Below are 23,604 nucleotides of genomic sequence, written 5' to 3'. Positions count from 1 at the left end.
TCACTTATATTTGCTTTAAAAAGTCTTTTAAAGTGTCAATGACGTCATACACAGCGTACGACCAGAGATACTGCTTTACGGCAATCCTTCAGTTACTTTGGTGCTTTCGCGCTCTGCACTTTCTTTTCTCTCGAGGCATCGACAACACAGCTGACACAGGTAAACACACGTGCTAGAAGAGTTTTTGTTTTGTTTGTTTCTGGTCCCGCTTCGGATGCCACGATGCCATCATGCGGTATCTCTGGTCGTAATCAGTCCGTCACTGACCAATCAGCGTTCATTAGCAGAATGCTAGCGTGTTATGGGCAACAACAACTCAACCTGTAAGAAATCGAAAGGACATAAGTACTCATTCATTCAACTTTAGACCTATAACCCATGTTGAACTTGCAAAACCTACAATCAAATCTGAGATTTCTCAACGGCAATCGGGTGAAAGAGACAAATTTAGCCGTCTAGCCCCATAGACTCCCATTCATTTTGCACTCATGGGCGATCGCCCCCAGTGGAACTCTGGTGGAACTACAACCAAAACTCGGTACAATAGGACTTAATAGGGAGTGGGAAGGCTCTCCGTAGACGGGCTCTGACCCTTGCTGCATTCCAGTCCACTTTTAGACACGCACTTGCGAACTTCCCTAAGCACTTCCCCTCGGGGGAATCCCCACTGCCATTTTGAAGTGTGTTCCACTTCATGAAGTGGACGAGGGAAGTTTATATGGACAGACCCTTGCTCCCTCGATTTTGACCGAGGGAGCGAGTCTACTTCATATGTACACTTCAGGCACCTATATGTCCCACAATGCAGTACGATTGTGACGTCACCACATATCTCGTCTAATCACCACCACAACAAACAACTCTATGATATATTAATTCAATTTTTTTTTTAATTGAAAATAACCCAAACACCATATATGCATTTGGATGCTGCATTAAACAAATTCTTAAAGGGAAAACAAATGTAAATAATAAATCAACTCTATAGCTGATTCCAAGTGATCAAGGGCTTAGGACGTTCCAATTCAGCCCATTGCAGTTTCCGCCAGTAGTGGGCACTCGCAATGACGTACATCCGAGTGAACGAGACGGAGGGAAGGGCATGACAATTTTGGACTGGAACGCAGCACCTGTCGTCTCTGGAGCATAATGAATTCTGGGTTAGGCAAGGTCGTGAAGGATCCATCTGTTGGATTAATTTCCTTAATCCTAAAACGAAGGACACAATTGGAGGAGCCTTTGACGCAATTGCACGTGCCTCAAATCACAACTGGCTTAATGGATTATTTTGGTTATTTGATTATTTTATTAAAGTTTCAATGTTAAAGGGGGGGGGGGGGGGGTGAAATGCTATTTCATGCATACTGAGTTTTTTACACTGTTAAAGAGTTGGATTCCCATGCTAAACATGGACAAAGTTTCAAAAATTAAATTGTACATTTGAAGGAGTATTTCTGTGCCAAAAATTGTCCTTCCGGTTTGTCACAAGTTTCGGAAAGTTTTTTTTCAAGTAGGCCTATGTGCATGTGTGACGTCAGATGTAGCGGAATTTCCTTATACGGGTCCTAAGGGCACTTCTCCGGAAGGACGCGGGCGCGCGCGCAACTGTAGACCAGAGCAAGAGAGCGAAAGCAGTACGCCCATCAAAGCGCTATGCTCGGCTTTAGGGAAGTCAATGTCACCAAAGAAGTGGGTTTTTGGTTGCCAGGGCAAGACAACCCTGCACAGATTCCCAAAGAACCCAGCGTTAAGGGACCAGTGGATGGAGTTTGTTTTTCCAGAGCATCAACGGAGTTGTGCAAGACTGTTTGTTCCCTGCATTTCGACGATGATTGTTTTATAAACAAAGCCCAGATCGACGGATTTGCAGATCGTCTAATGCTTAAGGATCGAGCAGTCACAATGATAAAGGTTTGCTGTCGTGCGTTGGAACCGGGCGGTGAGTAAAACTGCTTCAAATGTCTCTGTGTGTTGTTAGCTCAGCGCGTTAGCACAGCTTTAGCTCCGCCCACACGGCCCGCCTTCAGCCGCTCGTTTTTTCCGGAAAGACTCGGTACAGCCTATCTTTCTTTTATAAATATAATAAAACTAAAGACTTTTTGGAGATATGAAGGATGCAATACTACTCTATAGGTACTCAAGATTAACAGGAGATTGAGTGAAAATGAGCATTTCACCCCCCCCCCCCCTTTAAGCATAAACTACAACTGTTCACTTTTACAAAACAATGCATAGTTTGTGTAATATGATAAATCGTCTGAGCTGTTTTTCTTGATTGATTACAGAAATGCCAATTTGCAGTATCAAGCTGCATAACGAGCTGTGTTGTAGTGCGCCATCTAGAGTCATAACTAGGAATTCACCGTTCCAATAATACAAGTGAACGCTTATTGCAGCAGTGTTGAAATCACATTTCAGATGTAAACATAATAATAATCACTCAAATCATGACTTAGTTCATTTATATTACAAACTCTTAAATAATTTAGTGGCATGCAAACTCACATTTGATCCGTTTGATCCTATCTTTTAATAGCATTTGCAGATGAACATACAAAGTGCACCTCCTTTTTCAAGAAAATAGTGTTTTATGTAAGTTCAACTTTAAGGCAATTTTTAAAGATAAAGAAATAAATTGCCTGAAAAAAAATTGCCATCTGATTGCCAGGGGATTTAAAAAAAAAGATTATATATACTTAGGCTATATACACTGTTAATTTACAATAGTTCAACAGTTTACAAAAAAAAAAAAAAAAAAAAAACATTGAAAAAGCTGTGTTACAGAAAGTCAAACATCCATGTGCAGTTATTTTGTGTGAAGAAGAAAAAAAAAACTCAAAACATTGGTAAAAGTAGCGGCATGGTCATATAAATTTGCCTATTTAGCCAACATAATATATTTTACAAACAGATCACGTTTGCTGTGTACATCACGCTACAGTCCATCTAGGGGTTCCCAGTTTACACTTTCACTTAGTGAAAGAACTGCGTCTCCCGTGAAGGGCAGATAACGACCCTTATATTATACTAGCCTATTGTCTGAGGGGGAAAAAAAAGTGAAAATAAAGGTTCTCTTTAATTTACTCGCAGTGATCTTATTTTTACACGACCTCGGAAAGAATTAATTGTTTATCTCTCTTTCAGTCAACTAATTATTTTATAATTTATTGCTGATAAATGGAAGTGAAATGTGTTTGTGATAAAACAATGTGGAAATATTTTGTTATGGTTTTAGACACTTTTGAGGGCACGGGGACACATACTCGAGTTCTGCGTTTCCCCCCACAAATAAAATAATATACCATAAACCCTACAAAATCATATTATATTTGCAACAATTATGTGATCGTACGCGTCAAAGGGTTAAAGAACATGAGGAAGCGTCACTACGTCATCGCGCTACAGTGCGTGGATAAGCATCCCAAAATATTGGTTTCTCTTTGGCGTCGACGTCAATGCAGAGGAGGACCACAGCGCTAATGATTTTTTAAATTATTTAATTTTTTAGGAAAAGTGGGTAAAATGAAGCTGTTGATGTTGCCGTTACTTCTCTTGTATTTAATCAATCATGGTAAGATATTAAGCTTATGTTTTAGTCTCTCTTATCTAATCGATTTATATTCAACAGAAAGGCATTTAGGTGTCATTTGTATTTTGCAGCGTGTGTTTTTATTTGACCATTGAAAGACATTTAGGCTCGTAGACATCCCACCCTGTAAAAGCTCATTTCAGGGAGTGGCATAATTCAAGAATCAGCGTATGAATATCTACAATGATGACATGAAATGAAAAGCTTCATGCTGCAGTGCATGCTGGGTAGGGTACCAGCAACTACAGAACTCACTGGTGCTTCATATTTCTTATTTGTGTGCCCTCGCTTCCTTTTCTCGCATCTCAGCTCCACCGCCATTAGGATGTGAGGGAAGGATGCAAGGAGAGAAAATAAAGACAGAGGAACATCTTATTTGTACGTTGGAATATTATTGATCATTAAGCTTCACAGCGTCATCAGCTGCGCTCAAATGATCTGACCTTTGTTGTTGAATTTTGGTTATTTAATTTTAATTTATTTAAAACTGCAAGGTAAATCACAAGTTAAAATTATTGTGACAGATGCACTGCCGGCGGTATGGGGGGGCATTAGGGGGCAATGCCCCCCCAAATGTCTTTTATGCCCCCCCAAATTGAATTATGATATAATTTACAAAATAATATCAGTTTAATTTACATTTTAGTGAGAAATAATAAAAATATGTCTACAAACTGCTCATTAGCTGAAAATATAATAAAGCGCTTAGCCAACATAAAACCACAGTGAGGAAACCCCCCTGCCGCCCCCCCAATCACTTGCACGTTAATACATGAATGAAATCAGTTGGCGCAATATTCCTGGCTGCATTCAAAACAAAGCAAACAGATGAAAACTGTCCAAAAATGGACATTAGAAAATGGTTCAAAACCACAGTTTCTCCTTCCACGTCGATTAACGATTCTGCTGACCCCATACAACAAGACAACGACAACAGCCCGGCTATTTGTGACTCCGTGGTCGGCGGCGGCGGCGGCGTGGCCGCTAACATCGCAGCTTCCCAAGCAAGCACCTGTAGCTCCAGCTCCACTACATTTGGACCAGACCTTCCTACACCTCAAGGTCCACCTGAGGATCTCGGTGACGAAAAGCCCAACCAGGTGAAACTGGACAAGTATCCAAGCCACCTTTATAATGGGAAAAAACGCTCATTTGTGAGTACATGGTACCATGGAAGAGACTGGCTGGAATACTCTGTGAACACAGACAGCGCTTTTTGTTTTCCTTGTAGGAAATTTCGGTCAGCGACAGCATATACCAATGTTGATTCAGTTCCCTTTCGAAAGGGAACTCTACACTACGTCAGAATGACGCTATGGGGAACGCCTCAGGCGTGACAGGTGTCTGAAATAAATATCAACTCACGTCAATTATGTTGACCGGCGACAGCCCGTGAATCATCAGCTTGATTGATTAACGCGCAACCTGGATGTATAAAGGGAAGCCTTGCATACATGACAACATCTTTTCGTCTTCAGGGACTGTTTGTCTGTATTGAGAATATCGAACTGAAGCGCGTGGGAGGCTCTCGAGAGAGCCTCTTGTGCAAACTGTGAGCGTTTTTTATTTAAAAATGCTCCGCTTTCGCGGACCCTTTTCTCGAGGGAGGAGGGTTCAGCATCTGAGCTGTGGTGCGTGCGATCTGTGAAACAATACTGTTTGGGTACGAGGCGTTCACAGTCAGTTCCTGAGGGTGCTGACAGTGTTCATTAAGAAATATCTCGGCGCGCGTGAGAAAGAAAGAAATCCGTGCGCTGTCGGATGTTTCAACCTCGCACCTGTTGACTTTCTTCTCGAGGGATGAAAGCCAAATATTTTTTAACGGCTCGTCTCTCGCGCTTGCCGAGGCAGTGTGTAGATTACGAGAACGTATAAATGTTAAAACAATATTGTCTGGTGGTTATGGCTGCATTTAATTCTATGAATTAAAATGGTGGAAATATTCTGACTTAAGAAGTTAGATATTTAGTAATTCAGCCTATCATCCAGATCGCGTTATCCAGTGTTTTTGGCTGCATTTTAATTGAAAAATGAGCAGTGAACAAAAAGAGCAGGTGTAATTCTGGTCTTTTTGTAAAATGTGAAATTAACATATTTCTGTTTCTTTTCAGACCACGTCTCCTGTTTTAGAGTCTGGGGCAAAATGTTATGGGTAAGAAAGTAAATCTAAAGATTTTTTCGATGGTCAGGTAGTAGGTCTTAACAGGCCTCCTTGACCAGACAGTCCCCATTTTGCAACCGGACAGTGCTTGGGCCTCCCTGAGGTGAGCTCCCAGGAATTGACTGTCAAGGAATAATGTGGTTATCAGGTTATAGGCCTCACTAGGCCTTCCTGAATATGAGCTTCCACATACTATGGTTAAATGAGCTCCCACATATTATGGTTATCAGGTCATAGGCCTCACTAGGCCTTCCTGAATATGAGCTCCCACATACTGTGGTTATCAAGTTATAGGCCTCTCCAGGCCTTCTTGAATATAGCTCCCATATAATGTGGTTATCAGGTCATAGGCCTCACTAGGCCTTCCTGAAAATGAGCTCCCACATAATGTGGTTGCATATGAGCTCCCACATTCTGTGGTTATCAAGTTATAGGCCTCACCAGGCCTTCTTGAATGTGAGCTCCCACATACTGTGATATGAGCTCCCACATTCTGTGGTTATCAAGTTATAGGCTTCACCAAGCCTTCTTGAATATGAGCTCCCACATACTGTGGTTATCAGGTCATAGGCCTCACCAGGCCTTCCTGAGTATGAGCTCCCACATACTGTGGTTGAATATGAGCTCCCACATACTGTGGTTAGCAGCAGAGGCGTGTCTAGAGCATTTTCATTGGGGGGGCCATGCTGGGGCACTGCCTCCAAACGGGGTGGCCGCAAGTGACCAAAAAAAAGAAGCTAAATTCGACAGTATATTACGTAAATCCTATTGATTTTTTTTAACTTGATTACTTTCTTGTAAACTTGTAACTTAGGGTAGAGTGGGGGAAAACGCCCCCCCCCTTAAGGAAAATGTGGCATTACAGTGAAACAAAACATAAATGTGACTTGAATTGCCATCCCGGTTTTGAGTGACTATGGCAGGAGTTATTCACCAAATATTAAAATTGCTCAGCCTTCTTAATTAATTAGCATTTTGACTGAAAATATTTTTGTACAAAGGGGGCGTTTTGCCCCAGCGGTGGGGTAAAATGCCCCCCAAGGTGGGGTAAAATGCCCCTTTTCTTACAAACCAGTTTGCTTCATAGATCAACAGCAAAATTAACAGACAATAGTTTTTAATCTCTAAAAGTAAAAGGCAAGTAATGTAAAAATGTGTATATATATATTAATATTTATTTCAGCAATGTCCAAAATAGCCAAATTTAACTACCTTCCATCAGTGAGCTAACTTTGCTAACAAGCTAGCTAGTTAATGCTCACTGAGGTAATTTTTTCATGTTTTGCTCAAATATTTTGATTTTACCACCTAGTTATACTGCATTAAGTGTAAAACAAAGGATTTGATTGACAGAAATATTTTATTATAGTAATTATGATAGAGAGAAAATATGCTCCCAGGGGGGGGCGTTTTACCCCTCAGCGTAGGGGGCGTTTTACCCCACAAGCTATGACTTTTTACATTTTTTAAAAAAAAATTTAATATAATTATATTTCTTATAAATAACATATGATCTCAAACTACAGACTTCACTATTCATCTATCATACATCACTGTGATATCATGAAGAACAATATTCTCTTAAACACTTGTTTACTAATATCTGAAAATTATAGCATTTACCATGTAATCCTCTTCTCTTCAAATATGTCGCTGGTGTCAGCTTCTCCATAGAGATTTGTATATCCCCGTTTTCAACGTAGTGCATAGCAACAGTAAAAATGTATATTGACTACTATTTTTAGTGGTTATTTTGGGAAAAACAGGTGGGGGGCGTTTTACCCCAGGGGGGCGTTATCCCCCACTCTACCCCTTGTAAGTTACTTGTAAACAAATGTAGTAATAAAGCACATTTTTCATTAATTTAGTTTTTTTTGTCACCCCTGTAATCATTTAAGTTAAATTTGAGAACCAGTGTTTATTAATTTTAGCGTTTTCATAAAACTAACAAGTTTATAAAATAAAAGCAATTTTAATAATGAGCCATTTTAAAAACCTTTTCTTTTAAAGTTTGGCCATTACAATACAGTAGTTTTATTCACAATCTCTTTCAAATAATAATAAATAAATAAATCCCCCCACTGTAATAATTTAAATGGTTTGGCCAAAACATCATAGTGTTTCATTCAACATTTCTTTCAAGTTAATTTACAAAAAAGCTGAGTAACACAGAGTTTAAGTTTTAGCACTGTAACAGTTCAAATGAAAACACCACAGTTTAAAATAAAATATGGAACCATTACATTGTGCTCTGCTAGTCTTTAATTTAGAAACAATAAACAGTCGAAAAAGAAAGAAGGCAGACCTCAACTAAAACAGCTGGATTTGTCTGTTTCGGTGGTGACTGGCAAACCGTCTAACAAAATTACGGTGCTTACGGTGCGTGTCCACTGGCACGGTGCGAGTGGAGCGGAGCGAACGTTTTCAATTCATTCCTATTGAAGTCGAGCTTCACGCTCGCGCAGTTGCATTTTGAGATTGACAGCGGACCGGAGAAAGCGTTGAGAGCGACCGAGAGCGTCAAAAGGTTGGACAGTTCTCGACAAAGCTTGTCTATTTCTAAACGTAATCGCGTGCATTGCTGATGATTATACAGTATAATTTATACTGTCCGTGTGTTGAAAAATACTTCGATTAAACACCCTCGCAACAGAGTCAGACACACCCCAAAGCGGAGACATTACAGCGTTGCCAGTGGCACTGAGCGGACTTTTGCCGCTGTAGTGGACACGCACCGTGACTCCAAGATTACTGTGTCTGTCATGAGTCATGGTAGTGCGTAAATGTGTTTTTATGAGCTTAAGTGCAGAGAAGCTGCGCTCACAACTTGCAACCGTTGTTTCCCTGGCGCTGCACTTCTTTGAATCGCAAACTTCATTAGTCTACAAACTGAATGGCCGTAAAATGAACCAATCACAAGACATCTTATAGGGGGGGCACCTGGGGTGGCCAATCAAATTTCAGGGGGGGCCGGTGCCCCCCCTGGCCACCACGTAGACACGCCCCTGGTTAGCAGGTCAGAGGCCTCACCAGGCCTTCCTGAATATGAGCTCCCACATTCTGTGGTTGTCAGGTCAGAGGCCTCACCAGGCCTTCCTGAATATGAGCTCCCACATTCTGTGGTTGTCAGGTCAGAGGCCTCACCAGGCCTTCCTGTATATGAGCTCCCACATACTGTGGTTAGCAGGTCAGAGGCCTCACTAGGCCTTCCTGAGTATGAGCTCCCACTTACTGTGGTTGAATAAGAGCTCCCACATACTGTGGTTATCAAGTTATAGGCCTCACCAGGCCTTCTTGAAAATGAGCTCCCACATACTGTGGTTATCAGGTCATAGGCCTCACTAGGCCTTCCTGAGTATGAGCTCCCACATACTGTAGTTGCCAGGTTATAGGCCTCACCAGGCCTTCCTGGTTATGAGCTTCCACATGTCAGGTTACAGGCCTCACCGGCCTTCCTGGTTATGAGCTCCCACATACTGTGGTAATCAGGTTACAGGCCTCATCAGGCCTTCCTGGTTATGAGCTCCCACATACTGTGGTCGCCAGGTTACAGGCCTCATCCGGCCTTCCTGGTTATTAGCTCCCACATACTGGGATATCAGGTTACAGGCCTTACTAGGCCTTCCTGAATATGAGCTCCCATACACGGTGGTCGCCACGTTACAGGCCTCGCCAGGCCTTCCTGGTTATGAGCTCCCACATACTGTGGCGCCAGGTTACAGGCCTCACCGGCCTTCCTGGTGATGGGCTTCTACATGTCAGGTTGCAGGCCTCACCCGGCCTTCCTGAATGTGAGCTCCCACATACTGTGGTCATCAGGTTACAGGCTTCATCCGGCCTTCCTGGTTATGAGCTCCCACATACTGTGGTCGCCAGGTTACAGGCCTTACTAGGCCTTCCTGAATATGAGCTCCCACACACTGTGGTTGAATATGAGTTCCCACATTCTGTGGTTATTAAGTTATAGGCCTCACTAGGCCTTCTTGAATATGAGCTCCCACATGCTGTGGTTGTCAGGTCACAGGCCTCACTAGGCCTTCCTGAGTATGAGCTCCCACATACTGTGGTTGAATATGAGCTCCCACATACTGTAGTTGCCAGGTTATAGGCCTCACCAGGCCTTCCTGGTTACGAGCCTCCACATGTTAGGTCACAGGCCTCACTGGCCTTCCTGAATGTAAGCTCCCACATGCTGTGGTGAATATGAGCTCCCGTGTTATATGGTTATCAGGTCAGAGGCCTCACTAGGCCTTCCTGATTTGAGCTCCCACATGCTGTGGTTGCCAGGTTAGAGGCCTCACCGGCCTTCCTGAGTATGAGCTCCCCCCATGCTGTGGTTGTATATGAGCTCCCACATACTGTAGTCGCCAGGTTATAGGCCTTACCAGGCCTTCTTGGTTAAGAGCCTCCACATGTCAGGTTACAGGCCTCACCGGCCTTCCTGAATGTGAGCTCCTACATACTGTGGTCATCAGGTTACAGGCCTCATCTGGCCTTCCTGGTTATGAGCTCCCACATTCTGTGGTTATCAGGTCAAAGACCTCACCAGGCCTTCCTGAGTTTGAGCTCCCACATACTGTGGTTGTATATGAGCTCCCACATACTGTAGTCGCCAGGTTATAGGCCTCACCAGGCCTTCTTGGTTAGGAGCCTTCACATGTCAGGTTACAGGCCTCGCCGGCCTTCCTGAATGTGAGCTCCTACATGCTGTGAGCTTCCACTTACTGTGATTTATCAAGTTATAGGCCTCACCAGGCCTTCTTGAATTTGAGCTCCCACGTGCGGTGGTCGTTAGGTCACAGGCCTCACCGGCCTTCCTGAGTTTTAACCTTCCACAATTAGTGGTCACCAGGCTTTAGGCCTCTGCGGCCTTCCTGATTATGAGTTCTTTCATGTCAGGTGGCAGGCCTCACCAGGCCTTACTGAATGAGAACTCCCACGTATTGTGTCTATCAGGTTGCAGGCTTCTTCTGGCTTTCCTGATTATAGGTTCCCACGTACGGTGGTTCCCTGGTTACAGGCCTCACCAGGCCTTCCTGGGTTTGAGCTTTTACATGTCAGGTTACAGGCCTCATCCGGTCTTCCCGAATGTGGGCTCACACATACTGTGTTTTTAGAGTGATGAAGTACGAGCAAACCTTTACTTCATTCCTTTTTGGTACATACGTTCCGTACCTTTTTTAAACCATGCTTATGGTAAGTCACACGACTTATGTCTTGTGTATTTTTTAAATCCATTTTCTATGGTAAGGGTCATGCGCGTATCGCTTCTGTCCCTTCCTATGTGGCTCAGACCCTGGTCTTTCACTTCGGGTCCCATTCTAGATACTTCCTGTCGTCACTTTATTACGACAGATGTTTTTCTCTAGCTAACTTCCACATTCTGATGAGCTCCCACACACTGTGGTCACCGTGTTACAGGCCTCACCGGCCTTCCCGAGTATGAGCTCCCACATGCTGTGGTCGCCAGGTTAGAGGCCTCATCAGGCCTTCTTGGGTTCAGAATGGCTAAGTACATGCACTTTCTTTCATGTACTTTCTATTTCCATTTTTTATGGTAAGGGTTGTGCGCTGTACGCTTTATTCCCTTTCTGAAAGTGAGCTCCCACATCCTGTGGTCGCCAGGTTAGAGGCCTCACCGGCCTTCCTGATATGAGCTCCCACATGATGTGGTCGCCAGGTTAGAGGCCTCACCGGCCTTCCTGATAGGAGCTCCCACATGCTGTGGTCACCAGGTTAGAGGCCTCACCGGCCTTCCTGATATGAGCTCCCACATGTTGTGGCCGCCAGGTTAGAGGCCTCACCGGCCTTCCTGATAGGAGCTCCCACATGCTGTGGTCGCCAGGTTAGAAGCCTCACCAGCCTTCCTAATATGAGCTCCCACATGTTGTGGTCGCCAGGTCAGAGGCCTCACCGGCCTTCCTGAAGGTAAGCTCCCACATATTGTGGTTGAATACAAGCTCCCCCATGTTGTGGTCGCCAGGTTAGAGGTCCTACCAGGCCTTCCTGGAGGTAGCTCCCTTTAGGCCCTCACAGGCCTCCTCAGTATTTTGAAACACAAACACTGGGTAGATCCATGGATCGAGTAGAGAGACTCCCCTCGCTGGCAAGGGTTGTAAAGCACTATGCTGAGTCATACTCTCCAGGGTTTCCCGTCTCTGAGATCCGGGCTGAGTGGTTCACTGCCTGTTTTGCAGTCCCTCGGGTTGGATGCCTTCTTAAGGCAAGTGTCCAGAGGCTCTGTCTTCAGACAGACAGGAAGTGGCCAGACTCTAGTGTCTTATGTAGTGACACCAGGTCAGGCCTGCCTGGTGGTATTTCAGGTGGCACGCTCCCCTGAATAGTGACTGGCTGGGAGTCCCTTGGGCCCCCTAGCCACACTCCCTAGAAGGGACCCCCTTCTTTTGGAAGCTGTGGTCCTAAGCCTTTGAGCTGGCCCAGATATACCCCCCATTAACTATGTTCTGGCGGTTTCTTGGTTCATTAGCTTGGGTGATGACCGGTAGGGAGTGCTGTCACTGACAGCCCGATGTGACCTAAGGGTGAGTGGTTCCAGTGTTTTCTGAATTACTGGTTCGGACAGTTGTCACTGCCTTTGGGCATGCACTCCCCTCAGCATGGTGGCGTTGGTATATCGTTCCCCATAGCGTCATTCTGACGTAGTGTAGAGTTCCCTTTCGAAAGGGAACGTCTCAGGTTACGACTGTAACCTATGTTCCCTGAGAACAGGGAACGAGACACTACGTCTTCCTGCCATGCCTCGGGGCCTGCCTGCAACAGTCCCTTCAGACGATAGGATGTTGTCATGTATGCAAGGCTTCCCTTTATACATCCAGGTTGCGCGTTAATCAATCAAGCTGATGATTCACGGGCTGTCGCCGGTCAACATAATTGACGTGAGTTGATATTTATTTCAGACACCTGTCACGCCTGAGGCGTTCCCCATAGCGTCATTCTGACGTAGTGTCTCGTTCCCTGTTCTCAGGGAACATAGGTTACAGTCGTAACCTGAGACGTTTTTATCACAAAGGGATATTGCAACTGGAAGCATGCAAACGAATCCAACAAAGGCTTCCATAAACATGCCACTTCCAAAGAGCACCTGACATGCGTTGCCGCTTGGAGGGAACGAGGGAAACGCACAGAGACGGACACAGAGATTTCCAAATTGATTAACACAGAGCAGCTTTCAAGGAACCGATACTACATGTCTGCCATTATTGACATTTTGGAGTTTCTGGCAACAAATCAACTACCTTTGAGAGGTAAGCTAGATGCCTTTGATAATATGTCAGAGGGGGGGAGTGGACTGTTCCTTTCTCTATTTGAATACACCCTCCGAAAAGACCAGCAGCTGGTTAAAGTCGTGAAAACAATACCTCGCAACGCAACATACACATGTCACGAAATACAAAACGAACTACTTGAAGCAATGAGCAGTGTCATAACGGATGCTATTGTACGTGACATAGGCTCGCAGTGGTTCACGATCAAAGTTGACGGGACTCGTGACTCCACTGGGTGTGAGAACATTTCAATAGTCATCCGGTTCATATCAGAGGACAGTTGTAAGGTGACAGAACGTCTGCTTACCATGGCCACTGCAGAAGCTGGGGACGCAGGGCCACTCACTGACACCATATTACAAGAACTTCAAAAAGCGGGGCTCAGCAGTGCAAAGATATTGAGTCAGTGCTATGACGGTGCATCCCTCATGTCTGGGAAACACGGAGGAGTCCAAAAACTGCTACAGGATAGACTTGGCAGAGAAATCCCTTACATCCACTGCTTTAACCACCAGCTGCACCTTGTGGTCGTCCATGCTCTGTTGGCTGAAGAAGCAATTGGTGACTTCTTTAATGTGTGTGGCATGCTTTATAATTTCCTGAGAAAGCCCACCGTTTCCACTCACTATAAAGGTGATACCCTGAAGCGCCTCCTTGACCAACGCTGGACAGGCCATCTAGCAACGGTCTCTGTGATCCTTAAAAACTTGGAGGATATCATTGCGGTACTGTCAAAGACGAGCAGCTCTCGGGCCTTTGGATCAGAAGTGAGAGTGCTGGCAACTGGCCTTTTACACCAGATAAAGGAGCGCAGCTTTGTGTTCATTGGACATAGTGTGCACAAGATATTACTGCTTCTGGACTCGCCTAACAAACAGCTACAGGCGAAGGAAATGGACCTACTGAATGCAGTGAAACTCGTGCACAGTGTGTTCGTGATCTGAGATGCGATCAGTGCTTTAAGTGGGCCGGTACGCGCCGGTACTCAGTACCGCCACTTCCAAATATAGCTCTTGAGCGTACCGCCACCTCTCCGTGCGCCCAGAACGTGCTTTTAGCGTACCGGTACGCTCATTTGCACATCTGTTTTAATCCTCTGGCTGCGCTGCCGCTTTTCAGAGCGCCCTTCACAATGCACGGCGCGCGCTCTATTTCAGCATAATGGTTGTTTGTTGCCATGACAAAGGAGGAGGAAGCACAACTGAAACCGCCATGGAAGCACGAGAGGGCCTCCCGTTATCGTAAACGACCACCCGCCAACTCTCACGCATTCACCGTCCGTGAGACACATGCACGCAATTGACACTTTTCACACTCTCTCACAACACATCCATTTTCTCACGCACAGAAAAATCGCGAAGCAAAGAGGACACGGAGACAGAGCAGGTTAGTTATGATATAAAACAAAATCCCAGCTCTCAGATTCTGTCATTTTTATAACGAAATTCAAACAATAAATACCGTTTTGGCGCTTGTAAATGTGACATGACAGATCCCTAGCGCTCGTGAACCGATCATCTCTATTAACACGAATGAACACAATGTTAAAAGAAACAGTACAACTTACCGAAATGTATATTCAGCCTACATAATATCGATCAATCAGTGTTTTTCAACCGCGGAAAGGGTCAGTAAAACAGCTGGAGAACAATTGTCACATAATATTTACCTCAGGAAAGCCATTTGATGACCATAATATAGGCTATAGCACGTGAGTTGGCTAGAAAAAAACAGCTATAGAGAGTATTTTTGCTATGTGTACTATATTACATATTTATTATATTTTTTTACTTATATCATTAAATAAAGTTGTTATTAGGATAAAAAAATGCATTATATTTAATTTGAATTATTTTTAACCTTAAATAATACTACCAGCTGATAGGGCTCTCTGTATGTTTACATCAGGTGAGATTTTTTTTCTTGAGAAAAATGAATGCCTATCTTGTGTACCTACACTGTAAAAAATGCTGGGTTAAAAATAACTCAACTTGGGTTGTTTTATAACTCAGCCGCTGGATAAATATTGCACCAGCCCAGCAGTAGTTAATTTGACCCAGCAAGATGGGTCGGTCATATTTAACCCAACAGATGAGTTAAAAAATTCTACCCAAATGCTGGGTCAAACTAATTACAATTATGGGTTGATTTAACTACATACTTTGGTTAAATAGTGTACCCAAATGTTGGGTCAATTTAATTACAATTATGGGTTGATTTAACTACATATTAGTTATATAGTGTACCCAAATGCTGGGTCAAATTAATTACAATTCTGGGTTGATTCAACTACATATTTGTTATAAAGTGTACCCAAATTCTGGGTAAAATTAACCCAAATGCCAGATTAATTCTAACACATTACAGTACAATTTAAGAAAATAAATTGCAATAGACTACCCATAGCTATAAAACTGTTAAACTACAAACTTAGAACAGAATACATGCTAGATTTATGCATATATTATGCAATAAACACTTAAACAATACAAAAACAAAACAATGTAATCTCTGAATTTTTTTTATTAACATTAATTAATTGCAACAATATAGTGGAACTGGTGCAGTTCATATAAAAAATATAGTGGAACTGGTGCAGTGGAGATTTGCATGCCTTGGCCTCATGAAGGTACTCCATGTTTATTCCAGGCTAAAAAAGAAAGAATACAATAGAGCGAGAGTTAGAGAGTGCAAGTGAGTAAGGACCAAATGTCTACCGACTACTATAGTATAATTAAAATATAGACATTGTGAGGACCATTTTCCTGGTCCTCACTAGAGAAATTGTTTTATGATAAAGTCTAGTTAACTTTACAATTTGGAAAAGATTCGGTGCATTTATAATTCAAAAAGTTGAACTGTAATAGTCTACATCTCATTGCACATAGCCTAACAAATTTTTTTTTTATTAAGTCTTAGAGCATATAGCTCACATTACAGAAAACAATTTTAAAAAACGATTCAGACCTCAATTGACCTAAAAAGCCATAAATTGATTGATGATATATCATTACAATAAACATGTTCAGAAAACGATTGTGGCCCACCTATCTGACTATCCTATCTGGCCAATGGGCAGCGGGGTTAGGTGGTCAGATAGATGGGCCGCAAATGCTTTGTAGATTTAGAAGACTTCTTTAGAGTCAACCTCATAGAGTCAGATCCAAATTGGTTAAAATACAACAGTGTCAACTTTCTGATAATTATGTTAATTTCTGCACTCAATACTTTGTTGGTGCCTGTTTTAGAACAAATTACTGCATCAGTGCGGTGTGGTACAGAGGTTACCAGCCTGTGGCACTGCTGAGGTGTTCTAGAAGCCCAGGATGCTTTGAGAGTGACCAACTTAAGCTTATAGAACAGCCATTTTCCGAATACTGTCTGGCTATATTTGATGCCTGTCCCCAAAAGTATAGTAAAAAAACACCTGGATATGCATGTGTGCGTGCACAGTCTTGAGCTCAGATATGTTGATAAAATGAATAAAGTTTCCCCCTTTAGATGTGCTTGAGGACTTACAGGCTTATGGTCGATGAAGGCCAAGCTGCATTCCTGAATGGTGTGGCAAACCACTTTCGCACCGCAGCCATGGCCAACTCTCCAAGTTGTAGGTGGAAGCAAGGCTGGCAGTTGCCTCAGGGCGAGTTCCCCAACACCATCTGTAAGACATAGGTGTCAATACAATGTGGAATGGCATACCTGTGATTTCACAATCCCCGCAATATCGTCGCATAAATATCCTGCATATTCCATCCCATTTTTTAAGAAAACGTGCCACATAATCAAGGATTTTTGCCCGTAACAATCACAAAAAAACTCTGCGTTTTTCTGGAGGGACTGGTTAATGTTATTAGTTACACCGGTACTGCTGTGTTGACTCTGCTGTGAAAACTTGCCATTTTTTGTACCCAATTAGCATAAAGAGGCTGACGGATTTATTTAACTATTCCTATGATGATATCACTCACTATTCTCTATTCACTAAGTCACTATTCTGGCCAAAATTATGTGAAAAGTTTTTGGTCAAAAAACTTAAAAAATGTTGGAAAGAGGAATGCTAATATATTAATATATTATATTACGAATATATTACCTGGTGTTAATCCATCCAGGGGCAATGTCAGCTCTGTCTTGCCAGGTACAGGATCTTCTCAGCATAGATGGGTAGCCATGTTTCAAACAACTTTGATGCAGCATCCCAATGCAGGACAAGAAAGTTCTGTGCAATCTATAAAATGGAAAACACATTTTTAAAATTAATTCAATGTAGCACACTAATAAAACGTTTTAAACAATGCATCCTCATATTCAAGATCATATTTCCCTATACCTACCATGCCTTTGGTCATCAGGCGAGGGAACTCTTCGAGGATCTGATCGATGGTCCAATTGTAGTCCCTAATCCACTTGGCCCTGTAGACTGCCGTGTTCTGCATGTGGGTCTCTATCTGGCTGAGGGGCTGAGAATTGTTTCTCAACCATTATTTAAGCTGTGACACACGTTCGTCTGATATGGTACATTCTGTAAAAAAAGAACAAAGTTGTCAGTCACTGAAATATGATTGTTTTGCTTCATCAAATAATTATTCCATTTAATAATTACCTGGTATGAGAGCCAGGGCCGGATCTAGACATTTGGAGGCCCTAGGCAAAATTCATGTTGGAGGCCCCCCCCACCCCCAATAAAACACACTTGAAACAAATATGATTCCTAACCTTTTTATTTATACAACATTTAACTTTAAATTTAGTATATTTTTACTTACACAGTACATAAGTTTGGACAAATTACTATTTGTAATGTTTTTGAAAGAAGTCTATAAATCCTCATCAAGCCTGGATTTATTTGATCAAAAATACAGAAAAATAATATAGTGAAATATTATTACAATTTAAAATAATGGTTTTCTATTTTACTAGGCTATACTTTAAAATATATTTCTGTGATGCAAAGCTGAATTTAGTGTCACGTGATCCTTCAGAAAACTGATTTATTATCAAATGTTAGAAATGGTGCTTAATATTTATTTTATAACATGTGATACTTTTTTTCATGATTCTTTGATTATTAAAAAGTTCTTTTAAAAAAGTCTTCAATATCACTTTTATAAATTTAACACATCCTTGCTGAATATTCCTGTTTTTTTTCTGTATTTTTGATCAAATAAATGCAGGCTTGTAGCATAATAATAAACTTCTTTCAAAAACATTAAAAATAGTAATGGGTCCAGACTTGTTACTGCACTGTAAAAACTAAAGGAGCCTCAAGTATCCTGTTGGATACTCAAGGAACTTCAAAATGTAATTTAGGTGCCTCAAAGCTCTTTTTCCTATAGAAGGGTAACTGGAGGAGCATTGACAATCTTTGAGGTTCTTGCTGGAACTTATGGGATCCTTTAAGCACTTTGTATTTACTTCAGAGGTTCTGGAGTCACCTTTTCATTACTATGAGACCTCGAAGTGCTTTGGGGGAAAATAGAGGAACTTGAATGCGATAGAAGGGTTATTGGAAGATCTTTTAACATTTAAGTGGTTCCTGGAAGATCTCTTAAGTTAAAGCCAGCATCTGGAGGAACCCAATGGTTCAATGAGGCCTGAATTAGATTATTATTCTATTATTATTATTATTAGGCCTATCCTATTATTATTATTATTATTATAGGCTACTTAAGTTTGATTCAGTATACATACCCAGGTGAAAAAGACGTACTATTAAATGTATTAAAAATGTACTTGAGTGTGTTTTTAGTAGACCTACATTACAAATATACTTTAATGCATTTTTATTATTATTATTATAGGCAAGTTTGATTCAGGATACATACCCAGGTGAAAAAGATGTACTATTAAATGTATTAAAAATGTACTTGAGTGTGTTTTTAGTAGACCTACAATACAAATATACTTTAATGCATTTTTAATACATTTAACAGTAACCTAGTCTTTTTCACTTGGGTAGCTTACTTATATTTAGTATAGGCCTATTTTATTAAGTCATTTAAACCTTAAACAACAACACTAAATAATAATAATAATATATGAAGAAGAAGAAGCAGGAGGAGAGAAGTTTTATTCAGTCACGAAACTGCTGCTATTCCTCTGCTGTCGTCGCTTCAGTGATCCTCGCGCTGCTCGCGCGCAACAAAGCTCAGCTGATCGACGTCATCGGTTTGAAAGTAACGGCTCCTCTCATCAAAGCTTCCGCCGTTTGTTCGGCTCTCCATTACAAGGTTTGTAAACTCGCCAAATAAATATAAATACAGAGTCTACTCACTATATATTTAAACACACACATATATATATATAAACTAAATTTATTATACATTACTACGTTTTTACAGTGTTTACCACTCGTTTATTGCACAGTATCTGGTTTTAGCCGCGATGCTAACTAACTACGTTGATCTAATGAACAAATGGAAATTATTGACTTATTGTCTTAGATTGATTTAGTCATTCAATTCAACATATTTTGTACAACTGTCTTCAAATTGCTGATATAGCCTAACTAATTTAGAAAATTCTCTGATTCTTGGCGTTTGTTATGAATAACAAAAACAGGTTATAGTTTGCTCTGTTTTTGTTTAGCCTAACGTTAACTTTACTTACTACAGGTGCCCTCATTCTCTCGAATACCATTTTAAAGCCATTTACTGGTCAATAAATATTATGTTGTGAATAATCAGCTTTGTTCTTTTGTTTCCCCAGAACAACCATTACATTTCTAAAATAATCTGAACATTTCAGTGGCAACATTGAATTACAGTAAGTTACCTGAACCACATGCAGTACTTTATTACTATGAACTTTCTCTGTGTGCAATTGTATTGTTTGACTGTGTACTTGTGTTTTTTTAATCAGTTACTCTCTGAAAATATTTTCTCATGATCTCAAATCTCATTCATGTTACTCAGAAAAATAATATCACAGGTTTGATTCACAAAAAATGCTATAGACATTTTAACTCTGAATTATAACTTCAAGTTTAGTCTTTTTCGACAAAAAAAAAGGAAAAAGCTATTAGGCTTCAGAAGACTTGCAACACAACCCATAACACATGAGTTGTGAACTCATTGATTATTTTTAGGATCTTTTCTGGGACATTTTTGGAGCTTAACCATTTTTACATAAATTGTTGCATTGAATTGAACTAGACAAGTGTACATAAGAATGGTTTCATGAATGATTTACACATTTGTTTTCTTCTTGTGTTTCATGCAGTGAAATTGAATGGTGACTGGGGTTGCATTATGCCTGAGATCTGCTTTTGGTTTCCACAGACAGAGAGTCAAACAGGTTTGGAACGTCACAATTATTTAAATTTCACAACTATCACTTTAATAACATTACTAACAGTAAATTTTGTACTTTGCAGGGATCTCAGTAAGCTGAAATACAAGTTTGATCAAGAATAAAAATCCTCCTGTAGACCTGAAAATCATTGAAGTGCCTGGACCATCCACCAGAAAAGAAGAAAAACAAACGGAAAACGATGCTGTACCTTTTCACTTTTCTAACTCGTTAAGTATCTCATACCAACTTGGTCCCATAGTGACATTTTTGACCACAAACGAAATTGCTGATCGTGTGGATTCTTAGTGAAATGACTGGAATTCACCAGTGAACATTCACAGAACAACAGATCATTTTACTGCACCTTAACTCTGTTTCCGGGTCGAAGCCTCTACTTCCTCTATCTTGTTTCATGAGAATACTCAACAACCATTTATGAACACTGTTGATTCAAGTCACACATTTAAGATTTTCAAAAGCCATAGTGTACATTACAGTCTCCAGTCTAACGGCATCCCAGACTTAAACATTTTATGATTCAAAATAGCTGAATAACTAACCATCAGAGATTTCAGTATAGAGATAAAGGTTACAGCACAATGAGTGTATATTAGCACTGTTGTTTGTTTTTGGCATCTGATAGAGCTTTTGGACTTGGAAACAGTGATGTCAGACTTACCATCGGACTGAAACACAAATGTTTTAAAGTTAAGTATGATGGACATTTTTAATTAGTTCAAATGTAATTTTATTTACATTGATTTATTTCGTGGAACATATGTGTTTCCATGCATTTTGTTGAGATGTCTTTTCTTGTTTATCTATTGTATATACATGGTTGATTATTCATGTTGCTTATGTATTATACTATTTTTTTGTGTATTCATTGATATTAATCTGTAGTTAGCTTTTTTCCCCATGTGCATGGAAGTGTATGTATAAAAATGAATATCAAATATGTAATAAACAATTCTTATTTTGTATTTGGTTCAATTTGTTTATTATAATAGATGTCAAAGGTAACCATAGTAACAACATGAAATTAAATGTAAAAAAAAAAATGAAATTTGGTTCCTGGAGGCACCCAAAGTGGTTCCACACAGTGCCTAATATAAGAGTTCCTCAGGAAACCTGTGTGGTTCCTCAGAGAACCGCCCCTTTTTAAAGGGTGCCTAGAGGATCTACAGACGGTTCCGCCGGTGTGGCAAAGTGAAGAACCCCAAAAGGTTCCTCCAGGCACCTTTAATTTTTACAGTGTGGTAGCCTATCAAACTTTATCTAAGCTAATCTCTTTTTTGTTTAATGAAGATGTTATTGTTCTTGTTGTTATTTTGCTGTTTTATTCAGTTTATTCACAGTTCCAGAATACAACTTCAGTAGATGAACATGAACGTGCTTTTATAATTTGTCTGCGTTATGGGCAGGATTTTTCCCTCCCATTTAATCAATAATGACTGCAGATATTGTCATATTATTAATATCAGTAATATGTTATTATGTATTGCATTGCTACCTTAAATATGCTATACACAAATCAAGTGGAAGAGAAAGACACGATCGCTACTGAGCAGGAAAAAAAATCTAAACTAATATTCGTATAGGCTATGATGTCAGGGTATTATCTAATCATCAGCATCAGAATATAGAAGATAGACCCATATGAGATCCTTTATTTGAAACATTTAAAAATGTTGCAGTGTGTTGGTTTTTTAACTTTGAATACAAACGTCTTGTCTTTTACTTTTGTAGCTTTTTTACTAGTCAGCTCTGGACGCGATGTTATTCACTGATTGTACGCGCAAATTCAAAGCGTCGCGTCTGGGCACGTTAATGACGCTCGCGCTCTTTTAAACTCACAAAGCGGTGAATGATTTTTCCAGAAATGACGCTGATCTACAGTAGCCCACAAGTTTATATTTAAAATACATTGCAATCACACCAAAATCGATGACCTGCATTACGAGCTGTGCTTCTTTGCGTGCCTATTTCTGCTTTTGCTTCGCACTCGCAGCACCTGATGGATGCGTTCGTTGACCGCCTCTGATCGCCTCTGACGTCTCCTCGGACTAAACTGGCTGGCGCCTCTATACAGTCATGGGCTGGCGTTAATGTGACGTAATGTAACAGTCTATGGTTAAGATAAACATCGTTACTATTTTTAGTTGATTAATAGGCTACATTTTGAAATAAATTGTAGATAGGACATTTAGGCTAAATTTTTTTTTTTTTTGTCCCTCTGTCTGGGCCCCATCCCGCCAATCGGGCCCTAGGCACGTGCCTAGTTTGCCTTTGCGTTAATCCGGCTCTGATGAGAGCCCTTGCAAGAGCGCCATCAACTTAAGTTATACAAAATATAGAGAAAACAATCCTCCCTCTCTACAATTCATATGACAAATTGCATAAAGTTACATGTAAATAGTCTATGTTTTTACTGCACAATAATATTTGTGGCTGCTCACTGCATAGGGCACAGAAATATATTATATATTTCTTAATGTTACAGGCCCCGCGCAGAAGGCCAAGTAACGTTAGAGAGACAGTTCTGCTAAATAAGTGCATCCGATCTTTATGTATACATAACTTAAACCAAACACAAATAAAAGTAAACTCATAATGAACACTATAACCTTGTAACTGGAGTCAATTTGAATCGAATTAAACGCATTTCACAATAACCTCGTGTGTTACAGCGTTCACAAAATGGCGGACAGTCTGCATTGAACATATTCACAACCCCGAACGTCATTAACGTTACCCGAAATATCTGCGGTATGAACATATACATATATATTACAGTGCATATTATCAAGTTGTTGTAACAATAGTACCTGCAAAATAACAGGACAAATTGATGAAACAGGAGACACCGCGTCACGTCGCACCAAATCCTCAGATGTGAGGGGGCGCAGGCGCGCACAGAGTCCTCCTTTCAGTTTTCAAAATTGTCCCGGTTTCTCACCACAAAAGACTATATTCTTTTTACACTAATCCTGTAATGATTTACTTTCAAGTCCCACATCTCCGCATGAATAAAAATAAACTTTTGCTTAATGTATAACACCTTACAAAAATGTAATTCAGACCAAATAAGCAGGCTATCCGTGCTGATAACGGCTAAATGGCTAACGTTAGCTACTTTGTTAGCCAAACCAACCAACTAGCCTCGACATCGACAATATACAGATAGTAATTTAATAGGTAACGCAACACAGACAATGTGAATTAGACATGTAGTGTACACATACCTTTTATTATTTGTTTGCCTCGCTGGATGA

General features: G+C 40.9%; 1 long non-coding RNA gene across 1 annotated transcript; it reads left to right on the top strand.

Annotated features, from left to right (window-relative positions):
- Positions 1-19,194: 19,194 nt before the first annotated feature.
- Positions 19,195-21,311, top strand: LOC308701994. The gene is made up of 4 exons (XR_014031549.1): positions 19,195-19,266; positions 19,745-19,801; positions 20,258-20,332; positions 20,412-21,311. It is a non-coding gene; the product is annotated as an uncharacterized lncRNA (long non-coding RNA).
- The last annotated feature ends 2,293 nt before the right edge of the window (positions 21,312-23,604 follow it).

The sequence above is a fragment of the Scardinius erythrophthalmus genome (genome assembly GCF_964197995.2).
Source record: "Scardinius erythrophthalmus genome assembly, chromosome: 14".
NCBI lineage: Eukaryota > Metazoa > Chordata > Actinopteri > Cypriniformes > Leuciscidae > Scardinius > Scardinius erythrophthalmus.
The sequence above is the reverse complement of the archived record's forward strand: the minus strand, read 5'-3'. Positions and strand labels throughout refer to the sequence as shown.